The following is a 12,678-nucleotide window of genomic DNA, read 5'->3' as shown; positions in this document are numbered from 1 at the left end:
TGAAAGAAAGAAATTCTTCCCAGTAGTTATCATTGGAAAGCCTGCTGTGGATGATCTATGAATCCATATTTAAACTGATCTAGAAAACACATTGGAATTTGTGCTGCATTCAGACATTAGACATTTGTGGGTTTACTTCAAGATAATGTGCTATTAATTCTCAATGATGATTGCTATTTTGTGTTCTCTTAAGAGCTGGAGGAGTGGAATATAAATTGAAAAAAAATATGTTTGCTAGAATGAAATGCACATAAAGAAAAAATTTCTCAGGATGGCATTTCTGCTTTTCTGTTGTTGAGTGCAAATATGTCTGCTCAGAATTAATAATGTAGGCATAGGTAAGGGATCAAATGCCATCTGCACCTAGGAATGACTAGAACATGTCAGAAAAACGTGTAAAGAGATTCTCTCTGATCCTCTTTCTTCTTTTCTCTCCCAACTCTTTCTTTTTCTTGTTCCCCATCTACTCTATTTTATTTTTCACCATCTTCTGTTGCTTGTAGATAGGGGCTTATGATAAATATAGGTAATTTTTTTTCTGCTCTATGACAGGGTACAGGGTAAGAAAAGAACACACTCTAATCTCTTCTAAAACAAAGCCACAATGTGATAAGTTGCTCTGAAAATTATTTTTCTCTACTTCTGTCAATCTTTACCATAGACTCTAATAGTATTATTAATGGTAACAACAATAGTAGTGTTACTTGTTATTTATCCTACAAAAATGTTGACTGTTTAAACATAGTTCAAATATTTGCCAATAACTCAGGAAAGGACTAACTTACAAGTTCAGTATGAAGGGAGGGGACAACAATTTACTATAGCAAAGAAATTAAAATATGACAAAGTATAATAAATTAAATTGTCAGAGGAGGATCTTAATATTCTCTGTCTGTGGCTGTTATCATAGAACTGTCCATGTAGATATCACGACAAGAGAGAGAATTTAGACACAATAAAAGTCAAGGAAGTGATTATCTGAGTATTTAAAAGGAAAATTTCACTAATATACTTGTCTGAACATCCAAAAGGCAGGAAAACAGCTGGGCATTGATTGACTGCTCACAACTGATATATTGCTCTAGGTACAATTAAATTTTTCTCGGGCAAGAGCAGAGAGAATGTAAATTGAAATGAGAGATAATAAAGGCTTGAAAAGGCAAGAGACACAACAATGAAAATACAGATATTATTAATGATATGTAGGAAAATTGCAGTCCCTGAAGAAATAACACATAACATCTCAGCAGTAATCTCAGATTGACAAGATGTTGATGGTGTTCACAGTATCTGTGAACAGATGAGGAGAAATGAGGGAGAAGAGCTTTCTTCAAATGAAATTTAAGAATTTGATTTGACCATACATGCAAATTTAATCTTAGACACAGTGAGTCAGACCCAGAAAAGGAGAGGAACTGAATTAATTTTTTCAAGTGAAAAGGATGATGGAAAGGAATCCAGGATTCCAGAAAAAAAAAATCTTGGTGACCTATTGCAGACATTTTGGGGATACCTTGAGTAGAATTTAAAGATGTACTTGGAAGCAGATTTAGGATAGGACAAAAATATGGAGCCTAATAGAAAGACAAAATTAACAATAAAATACTCTCTCATGGGCTCAAGGTCATCTAGTAGACTACAGAAATCAAGGGTAGAATATTGATTCTGAACCTTGCCCAAGAGAAAGTTATGAAAGACATTGAAGACAGACACAGGTTTTGTAATAGGATAAGTTAGCCTATGAAATTTTTTCCTGACATGAGAGGAAAAAAAGAGCATACGAATTTTCAAATTTACCCACAGGCAGCCAGAAACTATGATTTAAGTCAAAGAAAGAAGGAAACATGATGAAAAAAATAATGCCATTATATATAATCTAATTCTACTGGAATAAAATTTCTACCTATTGTTCCTCCTGTTCCTAACCTTATCTTCCTATAAGTGCCATTCCACACACACACTCCATACTCTATCCTTTACTTAAGATTTTCATGTGCTCTAAGGGAAATAAAGTAATTAGAGGAGTTTATAAAGTCAGTATCTCAAAAATGTTATCATTTGAAGCAAAAGATATTTTATTTCAATGAGTTTGCAATCTCAAATTATGTTTATGTGTCCAAGTAATGGCTCTTGAAAGCTAAATATTTATTCAACTTCAAAGCTGAAGCTGTGAACTTTTGTTCCTAAAAGAGTGTGGTATATCTGTGTGTCTTCATCTCCCAGTTTTTTCATTATCTTGGAATCTGAAGGGCTGGAAATAGCTTTATTGATGATTCTGACTTTCCTGCCAAGCCCTACAATGAGTATGACTGCTGAATACCTGGTCTTGTAATATTTCTGGACAAAATGACTCTATTTCCTGATTATTATTGCAATGTATATATTCTGGTTTGAAAGTAAAACCAGTGAGAGACTCCAAGTCAGAAATACAATTTATTAGGAAAAGGGAAAAAGAAAATAAAATACATGCAATAATACAAAAGAAAAACCACTGGCAAAGTCAGAATACAACCTGACACCCTTTTGGTCAGGGTGTTGGTAGTAGTCCAAATTAGAATGGCTGCAGTCCTCCTGGAAATCCAGCGGGAAAGCCTGACTCTGGTGTCCCAAAAACCCGGATTATATCCAGTTAGGAGTGCTTGACTCCTTCCTGTGGGTGGCGCATTTCACAATGGGATGTTATAGTTCTCCTCAGTCATGCAGTGACATTCAATAGCCCATTATCTACAGACGTCTCCCCAGAGGGAGAATTGGTTGTGGAAGAGATAAGGAAAACTGCCCACTTAACAGGAGACAACTGCCATACAGATGGCAAATGGAATACATCTTGCCTCACAATCTGGGACAGTATATATTACCTGCAAGTGCTCCAGCCCCATCAACCTTTGTGGTCTCCACAGAACTCACTCTGGTTTAATGATGCTGTTCATGTACTGGGGGACCTAAACCAGATGCAACAGTCAGATGAGATCTCGGGAATACTGAGTTGCGTGATTCCATCCCTTTGTTTGCTCTGCTGGCCACACTGCTCTTATTGGCGTGGGTCACCTCAGTGGTGACCCAGGGCCTTTTCTGGATTCCCAGTCACTCGGTGCCCAGCCTGAAGCACTGTCAGGGAGTCTCTGCATTGTCCTTGGTGAATTGCTTGGAGTTCCTTTTGGAACTCCTGTTTTGGTCTTCCTTAACAGCAGATGTCCTTTCAGTTTGGAGTAATCTGCAAAACTTTTTAACAGGGAATCATTGCCCCCATGTCCTTATTAAAAATGTTTGAAACAGGACAGGCCCCAGGACAGAGCATGGTAGTATTCCACTTGCTCCTCACCTCCACAGCATGTCCCATTAACCTCTACCCTCAAAGCTCGATCATTCTGTTTCCTCTATGAGAAGCATTTATATCTTCTTTTTTTTTAAATTTACATTCAGCTGTTCAAGAGCATTATGCATGCAAATATTCAAAAAGGTGGATATCAAGAGGATGGTGTTCAGTGGTGTTCAGTGACAGGACTAGGGGCAATGGACACAAACTGAAATATCAGAAGTTAATTTGAATATGAGGCAAAAATCTTTACTTTGAAAGTGACAGAGCACTGGAAAAGGCTGCCCAAAGAGGTTATGGGGTCTCCACCTCTGAAGATATTCAAAGCCCACCTCGATGCAGTCATTTGCACACTCTTCAATGTGAATTTGCTTTAGCTGGGGGATTGGGTCAGATGACCCCCAGAGTTTCCTTCTGACTCCAGCCTTTCTGTAATTCTGTGATTTGTCTCATCTTCATTGCACCCGTTGGCACTTCTTTTGTCTTCACTTGTATTTTGCTCCAGTTCCTTTTTCTTAGAGATGTACCAGTGAATCTATTTTTTTTTTTTTTTTCATTTGCAATCTTTTGTCTTTCCTTCTATTCTCACAGCATGTTATTTTCACTTTGGAAGACTGCATGTTTCTATGTCCCTTGAACAAACTCTCAAATATGCAGTGCCAGCAATGAACTCTGAAGCACCTGTGTCTGAAGAAATAACTAGGTCTTATAGGAGCATGACTACCTCCCTCTTTTCATACTCCCTACTCATTGTCTCCTCTTCAAACACATTGGCTGCAAAAGCTTTCCTATTTCTCTTCAAGCCAATCTCTCTGAATGTCTTTAAGCTTGTTGAAGTCCCCAGAATCTTTTCATTCAACGGGTATAATTTGCAGTGATGTGAAAGTAGCTCCCCAGACCCTTTCCACCTCTAGTACAAAATGGCCTTAAGCAGTGCTGCAGCACCGCTCCCCTGGCTGCTCTGCTCCAGCACTGGTACTAACAGTGCTGACATTTGACTCCTGTCGGGCTGCAGCTCCCAGCTTGAGTGACACTTCCCAGCCATTTACCAGGCCCTCTGTGACCTTGGACATGGGTGTGGTAGCAGATCTTCTTTTAAGTACATCACTGCTACGTTGACATTTTCTTAAAGCTATCGGCCTTCTCTCTTTGATGTGGAGATTCGGGATTTCCTTACACAGCAACTCTAAATCTGTATTGTAAGCAGAGCGTATTAAAGATGCTCTAATGCTCTACGCATTGAGTTAAAAAGGCAGAAGGAAGGGAGGAGGGAAGGGAGGGAAGGGGAAATGGATTTGAGATTTTTACATCATACTGTGAAAATGCATCCTGGAAATTTTAATAACATGAAAATCAGAAGCATCAAACCCTACTTTGGTTAAGGGCTGCATCTTTGCAGTGCTGCAAACCAAGCTTATTTGAGCCAAAAGAATGTTCCTTTGTAAATTCCACTGCTTGCAAAATTTTAAACATTTCATATTCGGAGACACATCTTTTTTGTAAAGGAAACAAATATATTTTTAAGGAACTGTACTTTCAAGCTTGAGAGTGTTTTTCAGGGGATTTGGGGAAGAGAAATTACAGCAGTAGCAGCAGCTTATGAGAATCACAACAGGCAGTAATACTAGGATAGCTAGAGCTCTGTCTCGTTGCTAGGTAGAGACTGACCATCTTTGTGAAATTGTAAGGCATGCCACTTTTAGTTTATATTATTCTAGGCTGCACATTTCTTCAGGCAATTATGTTTTAAGGGAATAAAATGTCTTAAAAGTAATTGGCTACAAAATTGCTATAGTAAATCCTTTACATAACATTTAATGTTATATCCAACAGGGAAAAGATGGTAAATGTGAAAAAAATTCTGATATATCAACTACTCCAAATATTTATTTAAACATCACTCATTTAAAGTGTTCATGGCACACAGTTTATAAACCTTTGAAGTCTTCTATTTTTTTCTATCAGTCTCATGCACTGGGTAAATGAGCACTGCAAAGATAACCAATTTAAAGACAAAAACATTAAAGCCTTAAAACTTTATTCATTGCATAAAAGCAATATAGAAGTAGACTTTATTATATTTAGGGAGTTTTTGTTTTAGTATTTCCTTCAGGCTTTTTTGACTGAAAAGGTAATTACACCAATCAATACTTTTTCCTCTATAAATTACTGAGAGCTCAGTATGTTTTCATCAGTGCTATGTTTGCATTGAAAAGAGGGAACACAAACAGAAGACACTGTATGTTTAGATCAGATTGCTTTTTGTGTAATTATTTTTACCTAAGGAAAAAGCTTTTCTGGCAGAAATGCATATATGTGGCTGTAGGTGGCATAGTAGTATAATTCAATGCATTACCTCATGTTACATACTTTGAAATATATTGTCTTATATTTAGAGACAATGGGTACAACATTTAAAAATGCAAGAGAAATAGGTTTCTAGAGTTATTTCCTGTAAACTCTGTCACAGGTAGCAGAGAACTGGCTGTTTTGTAGGCACTAACAAGGGCAGTATAAGGGTAGTAGAGGCAGCACTTCTATAGCATGATCTTTGCTTTATTATAAATAGTCAATTTCAAAATATTTTCTTTCCAAAATTAAAGTCAATAAAAGAAGGGACAATTTCATAAGCTACAGGGAAGGAACAATTTTTATATATACATACATTTTAATAATATTTTCACGGAATGTAAAATTATTATAGAAATTCATAATGCTAAAGAACTTTATATTACTTAAAGTAAGTAAAATCAATCTGGAACTTTTAGAAATTAGCTAAACAAAAGCATATCTAATATTGATGCATTATTTATCCAAGAAGATGCTCACAAATACTTCTATAGTCACCCAATTACATTTGAGGCATTCTGTTCAGCTGTTGCCTTTAATATTATCAGATTCCCAAGGTTTTTGAAAATAGATTAGGAATATCAGATTTAAGCAATTCAATAAGGGATCTCTTTTTAAAAGCTGTATATATATTCCACTGTTTCAACTGGAGCAGAACTTTCAGTGTCACTGACAATTCTTCTTCTCAGGGCATTTGAATTTAAAAAAAGGGATATGATTGTGTATTGGGTGCGTCGGTCAGACTGTTGGTAACAGACAGTTGCAGGAGTGGCATTTGCAAGGAGAAGGCATAGACTGCTCTTCTCTGAACACAGATGTTTCCAGCTGGCTTCAAAATTAACCACCACAGGACATGGCTGAGTCCATCATCCAAGCTGGTGCCAACTGTGAAAACATACTTAAGGGACAAAAGTACTACAGGGAGAGAGGAAAACAACAACAACAACAAAAAACCACCACCACCACCAACCAAAACAAAAAACAAAACTAATAAACAAACAAACAAAAACACAACAAAAAACCCGCAATGAAAACCAGCAGAGGGAACGCAAGTGTCAGAGGAGGAGGAGAAGAAGGTCTCCATGCCGCAGCAAGTGTTCTTTGCAGCCTGTGGAGGACTAGCACCAGAGCAGATGGATGTTCCCGAAGGACTGCCACCCATGGAAAGTCCTTAAAAGAGCAGAAGAATGAGGAGTGAAAGAGAGAAACCACTACATTCTGACCATAGAATACTCCTGTCTTCTGTTGTGCATCACCACTCTGAAAGGACGGGGAGTAACCTGCCACAATAGCAAGAGGAAAGAAGAGTCAGGAATTAAGTCAAGCATGGGACAGGGGAAGAAAAGGTGTCTCCCATACTATTTAGTGTTTGGGTGTTTTTGGTTTTTTTTTTTTTTTTCAATAAATGTTATTTTCCAAAAAATCAGGTAATTTATGTACTATTTTGCATCTTGACCCCTGAACTTTTTTTTTACTGCTCTTTCTGTTTCCTGCCCTAAACCTTCTGAGGTCAGCCAGAGAGAATGAGTGGCTGGATGGGGTTTTGGCTGCCACCTGGGGCCAATCCAGGAGGAGAAGGCAGAATGGTGCAAAGCTGGAGCTATGGCAGTTCCAGAGGCATGAAAGGGTGGAAAATGACAGCTTCCAGCAGTTCTTGATAAGGAATTTCATAGTTGTCATAAGTTTTCTCATGCTGTATCAATGTGTCAGTGATGGTAAGGTTTCCTTATAGATATCCTTCATCATTAAAATTATGTAGCCCTTTGGACTTAGGTCTCTTCTGTAATTACTCATTGATGACCTAGTAGCTTATTTTAACTTAAATAACTTTGGTTAAAGTTATCCGTCTTAACTCAGCCTAACAGGTATACTTGGGACTCACAAACTGTGATTTTCAGCTCCTGGACAGAGGCATGTAAAACGACACTTTGGAATTATAAATTTTTGTAGCAGTAAGTATAAGGCTGAATATAATATAGAGCGAGGCCTTGCTGACTGTCATTTGTTGTACCAGATGGCCCTGATATTCTTCATGCAGCCACTACCAGAGAGGGTTTGACTATATGACCTTTAAAAGTCCCTTCCAACCTAAACTATTTTATGATTCTATAATACTAATAGTATGATCTGACTGACAACACTACTAGTAGTGGAAACTACCTAACAAAAGTATGTGGAAGTAAACCACATCCTTTATGTATTAGTGGATTTTTTTTCAGTTGTCTAATAAACTATTTTGACCCACAAAAAGAAAGATACACATAGTTTTAAAAAGACATTTTAAACCAGAAATAATTTTAATTTACATTTCTTTTCAAATAATTTTGAAACTATGGTTATACACAAACAGAAAACCCCACACCAAAGTATGAATGAAAAAAACATAACCTACATATTAATACAAATCAAATTATATTAGTAACCAGACATTTTAATTCCAAAGAAATTTAGAGGAAACAAAAAATATTACTAGAAAAATAACTGAGTGCAACCACCATGAATACTCTTGCAGAAAACAGTAATAGGTAATGGAAACCAGCTCTCTTGTGCTTATTCTAGAATATTTTAAGAATATTGAGATTATCTACAGTAAATCCCTTATTTGAACATTATAGCAAAAGGTATATATTGAGATGTGTTCTTCAAATGGTATAAACTCTCAGCAGACAATAACTATTTGTATCTCTCATGACAAATGAAAGCAGAATCAGACAGAAAGTCAGCACGAAATCCAGATGCCACTGCTAGAAAAAAAAATTGAATGCATTATTTTGTCTTGTGCCTGCCAAATTCAACTCTTTAGCAGTGACCACATCAGTCTTCGAATAGAAAGAGGACTATATAGATTAGAAAGCCTTATAATGTTCTTTCTTATTGACACCTACATAAAGATATTGTCCCAAGCATTTAATATTGTTTGCTGATATTGAAAAGGTGTCTGGAAAATCCCTTCTTTTTTACCTTTATACACAGTATCCATGTGTATGCTGGGTAGCATTCAGGTACAGATTTAGAGTTTTGCAAATTACGTATGATCGTGATCAATGAAAAATTGTCAATGCTGTTACTTTCTCTACCTCAACAAATTTTCTGCTGCAAAATATGAGCAAAACTAAAGAAAAATGCAGGTGCATATTTTTCAATCTAATTCTGTTTATAAAGAAAGAGTTGGTCTGGATTTTTTTTTTTCCTCTGGTTAATCCATTCCATGTGATTTTCTATGCAGGGTCAGTAAAAACATCTGTAGTTAAGGTTGCATACAAGTTCTCATTCCAATAATCACTTTTCAATGGCTTCTAGTCTTACACAACTGTTACCTTTTCTTTTAAAATACACAGAGTTTCTGCTTTCTTTGAAAGGAAACTGTCTTGCAGGTGTTGGAAGAATAGTTCAGCCACTTTTGAAAAACAAGAATCATTTTCTCACGTATTAAAATAAGTGTTTTAAAGAAATTTTCAGCAACTATTTGAGTTTAAAAAACTGTTTACCTTTAATAGCATACCTTCATAAGACTGTATTATGTTCAGGAGTATAGTAGGAATAAAAAGAATACTTGTTGACTGAATTTTTATGAGACTATGAAAATAGCATTTGATTGCTGAAAAATGAATTGTAGTCAACAAATTTCATAAGTTCTGTTATTTTGTCTATCTCAGCTGTCTTGTGGAAACATACAGAATCCACTAATGGGTGAAGAAAAACTTAATATTTTTAAACCCATGCATTCTTCATCTTTCAGTAAATTCATCAAGCTCTCAAAGGATGTTGTAATTTACTCATATTTCACCCCAGCTAGCATCTATTCAAGGAATTCTGTGCTAGGAAGGCATAAATAGTATTCCTTATTTTCTGTGAGAGCAGAGATACCCACACCCACTAAAAAGATCTAGGCTGGAGAAGACAGGAAGAGCTGTGAGGAAAAAAAATAGAAAAAAAAAGCCCAAACCATAGGCAGTATGCTGTAATTATCTCAAAACTTATATATAAACTCAAGGTTTTCAGGGTATCATTCTGCCATGCAATTTATTTTAAGACTACATGCCAATGAATATTACTTTGTGGTATTTTATGAATCGAGAATAACCTGGACAGTCTCTTGAGGCATTTCTTTAGAAGTTTTTCCATATTTTCCAAAACTTTTAAAGGGACTTACAAACCTTACTTAAGCACAGCATTACCTTTGTTAGGAAGACATTAACTTGATCAAAGGTAGTCTTTGCCACTCAGCCACTGAGAGAAAGCAGAAATATACCGAAGACTGCTTAAGAAGATAAATGCAACTTATAGACTTTACTCAATAATTACCATTTTTATGCACACATGGTACAGGAACTATCTGCTTCCTATAAAAATGCACATTTAGAGATTTCAGGTCAACAAAGTCAACTGCAGTTTATCAAAGTACAGAAATGCATTTGTTCAACCCAAGGTCAACTAAAAATATTTGTGTAGAAGAAGAAATGGTAGAATCTCTAAGGATGGGGCTCACCTGCTCTGTGGTGGAAGCATGGTCCCAGGTGTGATGGGAATGTGCCTGACAGATCAGAGGGCTCCTTTGTGCCTAGCAGATAAACAATCCCTCTTCCTCTGGCTGCTGAAACCAGACCCCATTTTTTCTTGTCAGTTCAAGCCTGTGGTCAAATGGTCCTGTAAAAAAACCCCAAACAGATACACACACCCCCTAAACCACACCAAACCAAACCAAACCAAACCAAACCAAACCAAACCAAACCAAACCAAACCAAACCATCTCTCTCTCCTTTCTCAGATTTTCTCCAGATTTTGGTCAGTGTACTGAGCAAAAGTGTAAACAGGAAGGTTTTCATGTGTGTGGAACCAGGCATTCAAAAAATAAATATTGATAATGAAGATCACAATATTCAGAGCATTTTGCAATCACCATTTGATTATATTAACTTGGTTTAAAATGTACAGGTTCCTTAAGAAAAACTTGTCCTTGCTTAAAATATGTCTGTCATATTCACTTCCAAAACAGCTATTTGCCTGTACATTCTTAAAAAGCCAATTTTCTCCCAGAAATACATATAATTTATATGTGTATATATATATATATATATATATATATATAAATAGTTTAATTTTTTTATCTTATCCTATATTGGTATTTATGGAATATATTTGTCAGAAGAGAAATAAATTGAAAGTATTTTGATTTTAAGCAAGGCCTCAGAAACATTCTGTGCCTGGCATAATGACAGAAACATCACCTTTGCTTTTATCTAGACTATGTGTAAACAAATATTATGTGAAGAAATAAACTCCAGGAACACCAGTATTTTAGAAGATGCATATATCTTTTTTTCAATGATTGGTAGTTGGGGGGCCTTTTTTTAACTGCTTTATTGGGAGGATGTTGGGTTTTGGGTGAAAATGCTCATTAGCCACAGCTCTGCTTGTTCGTGGCTTTAAAATATCTTTTTAATGAATCAGAGCTTAGGAATGACAAAGAATAGCCAGCAGCATATCCAGTTTCATTCCATATATCCATAACAGTACTCTACAGATACTTCAATAACTTTTTCTCCTGGTGGTCAATTTGTTATTGGACTTGAGAAGTGCCATTTGCAGAAGTTCTCAGACTCTATAATGATTATGTTGCCTACATTTCACATGATACACAAATCAACAGCATATATAAAATTTACTGCCACTTTTCACAGTCATTTTGGACCCTAACCTTTCACTTTGCTCTTGGATCATAAAAATCATGTTCAGCATCTGAATTCTTGTGGAGGTGTCATCAAAATAGTAATTTTTAGTGGTTTCTTTTAAATTATTTCAGTGAAAAATCAAGAATGCAGATAGTACAATAGCTCATGTGCTATTTATTTGGCAATAAAGCTAAACTGGTTTTTCACTGTTCACATATTTTCAGCTCTTACAGAAAAATGTTTTCACAGTGGAAGCTATCCTGATTTTTTCCCAGTGATTATTATATTTATAAAAAATAGTCTTATCAAAAAAATACAGTGAATTTGAAACACTAATGTAATGAAGGAGTTTTAGTGGTGACCTTTCTCAGTAGATGCAGCCCTGGTCTGGAGGTTACATACAAAGCTCACTGTCTTTTTGCTCTGAAGGACTTGCATAAGAGCTGGTGTAGCACAAAAGTGTTTTGTAGCCGTGTTTCCATTTGCCCTGTGCATTTCAGAACACAAAGGATGAATCACAGCACCTTGAGACCTTGCTGAGTCATGGCAGATCTGTAATCAGGAGCAACGTAACCGTGTCAGTGTGCCAAATACTGCAGAGAGTGACCTGTGACCGACCTCTGGCAGGCCAATGTCCATCACACTTACAAGGTGTCTGCTGTGGGGCATGAGACCAAACCCCAGGCAGTGACAGTGTGACAGTGACATGACCTTGTGTGAGCAATGATCAGATATGGTACTGCTGGAGCCCTGCTGGAGCAGGTGGCACCTGGGTCTGCCTCCTCAGAACAGTGGGTCTGAAGCTGGGGTCTCTCCCCATGGGCTGGGATGTTGCCTAAGACAACTCCTGGAGAGCCCTCACCTGACTGGGTGAGTGATTGTGCATTCTGGGTTGCACTTTCTGAAAGCCTGGGAATTGTTAAGTCAGTTGGGCAGTATCAGTTCCATTTGTCATTACGAATTCACAGTCAATTGTGGGCATAGCTTTAATTGGTTTATCTGGTTGAACTGGTTTATAAAATAGATCTCATTTGAGTATATTATTTGTCTGAATACTCTAAGATTCCACAATAGTCAGATGACACAGACTTCTTCTAATGTTCCAGAAAAGTCTAGAAGTGGTCATTTCATTTCCTCACACCTTAACAACACAGTCCTAAATTCTTATGGCAATGTAAGTATACAGACGTCTGGAAAAGCAAAGAACAGTGGGAATAAACTCATACAGAACAGAAATCAGAAAAAATTGCTAATTTTCTTTCAGCAAAATTATAGTGTGCCAGCTTTGTGGAACATGCTCTATATTCACCACCTGAACACTGGGTACATTGCAAATTGAGT

This window comes from Anomalospiza imberbis, chromosome 2 (assembly GCF_031753505.1).
Source record: "Anomalospiza imberbis isolate Cuckoo-Finch-1a 21T00152 chromosome 2, ASM3175350v1, whole genome shotgun sequence".
NCBI classification, from domain to species: Eukaryota; Metazoa; Chordata; class Aves; order Passeriformes; family Viduidae; genus Anomalospiza; species Anomalospiza imberbis.
The sequence above is the reverse complement of the archived record's forward strand: the minus strand, read 5'-3'. Positions refer to the sequence as shown.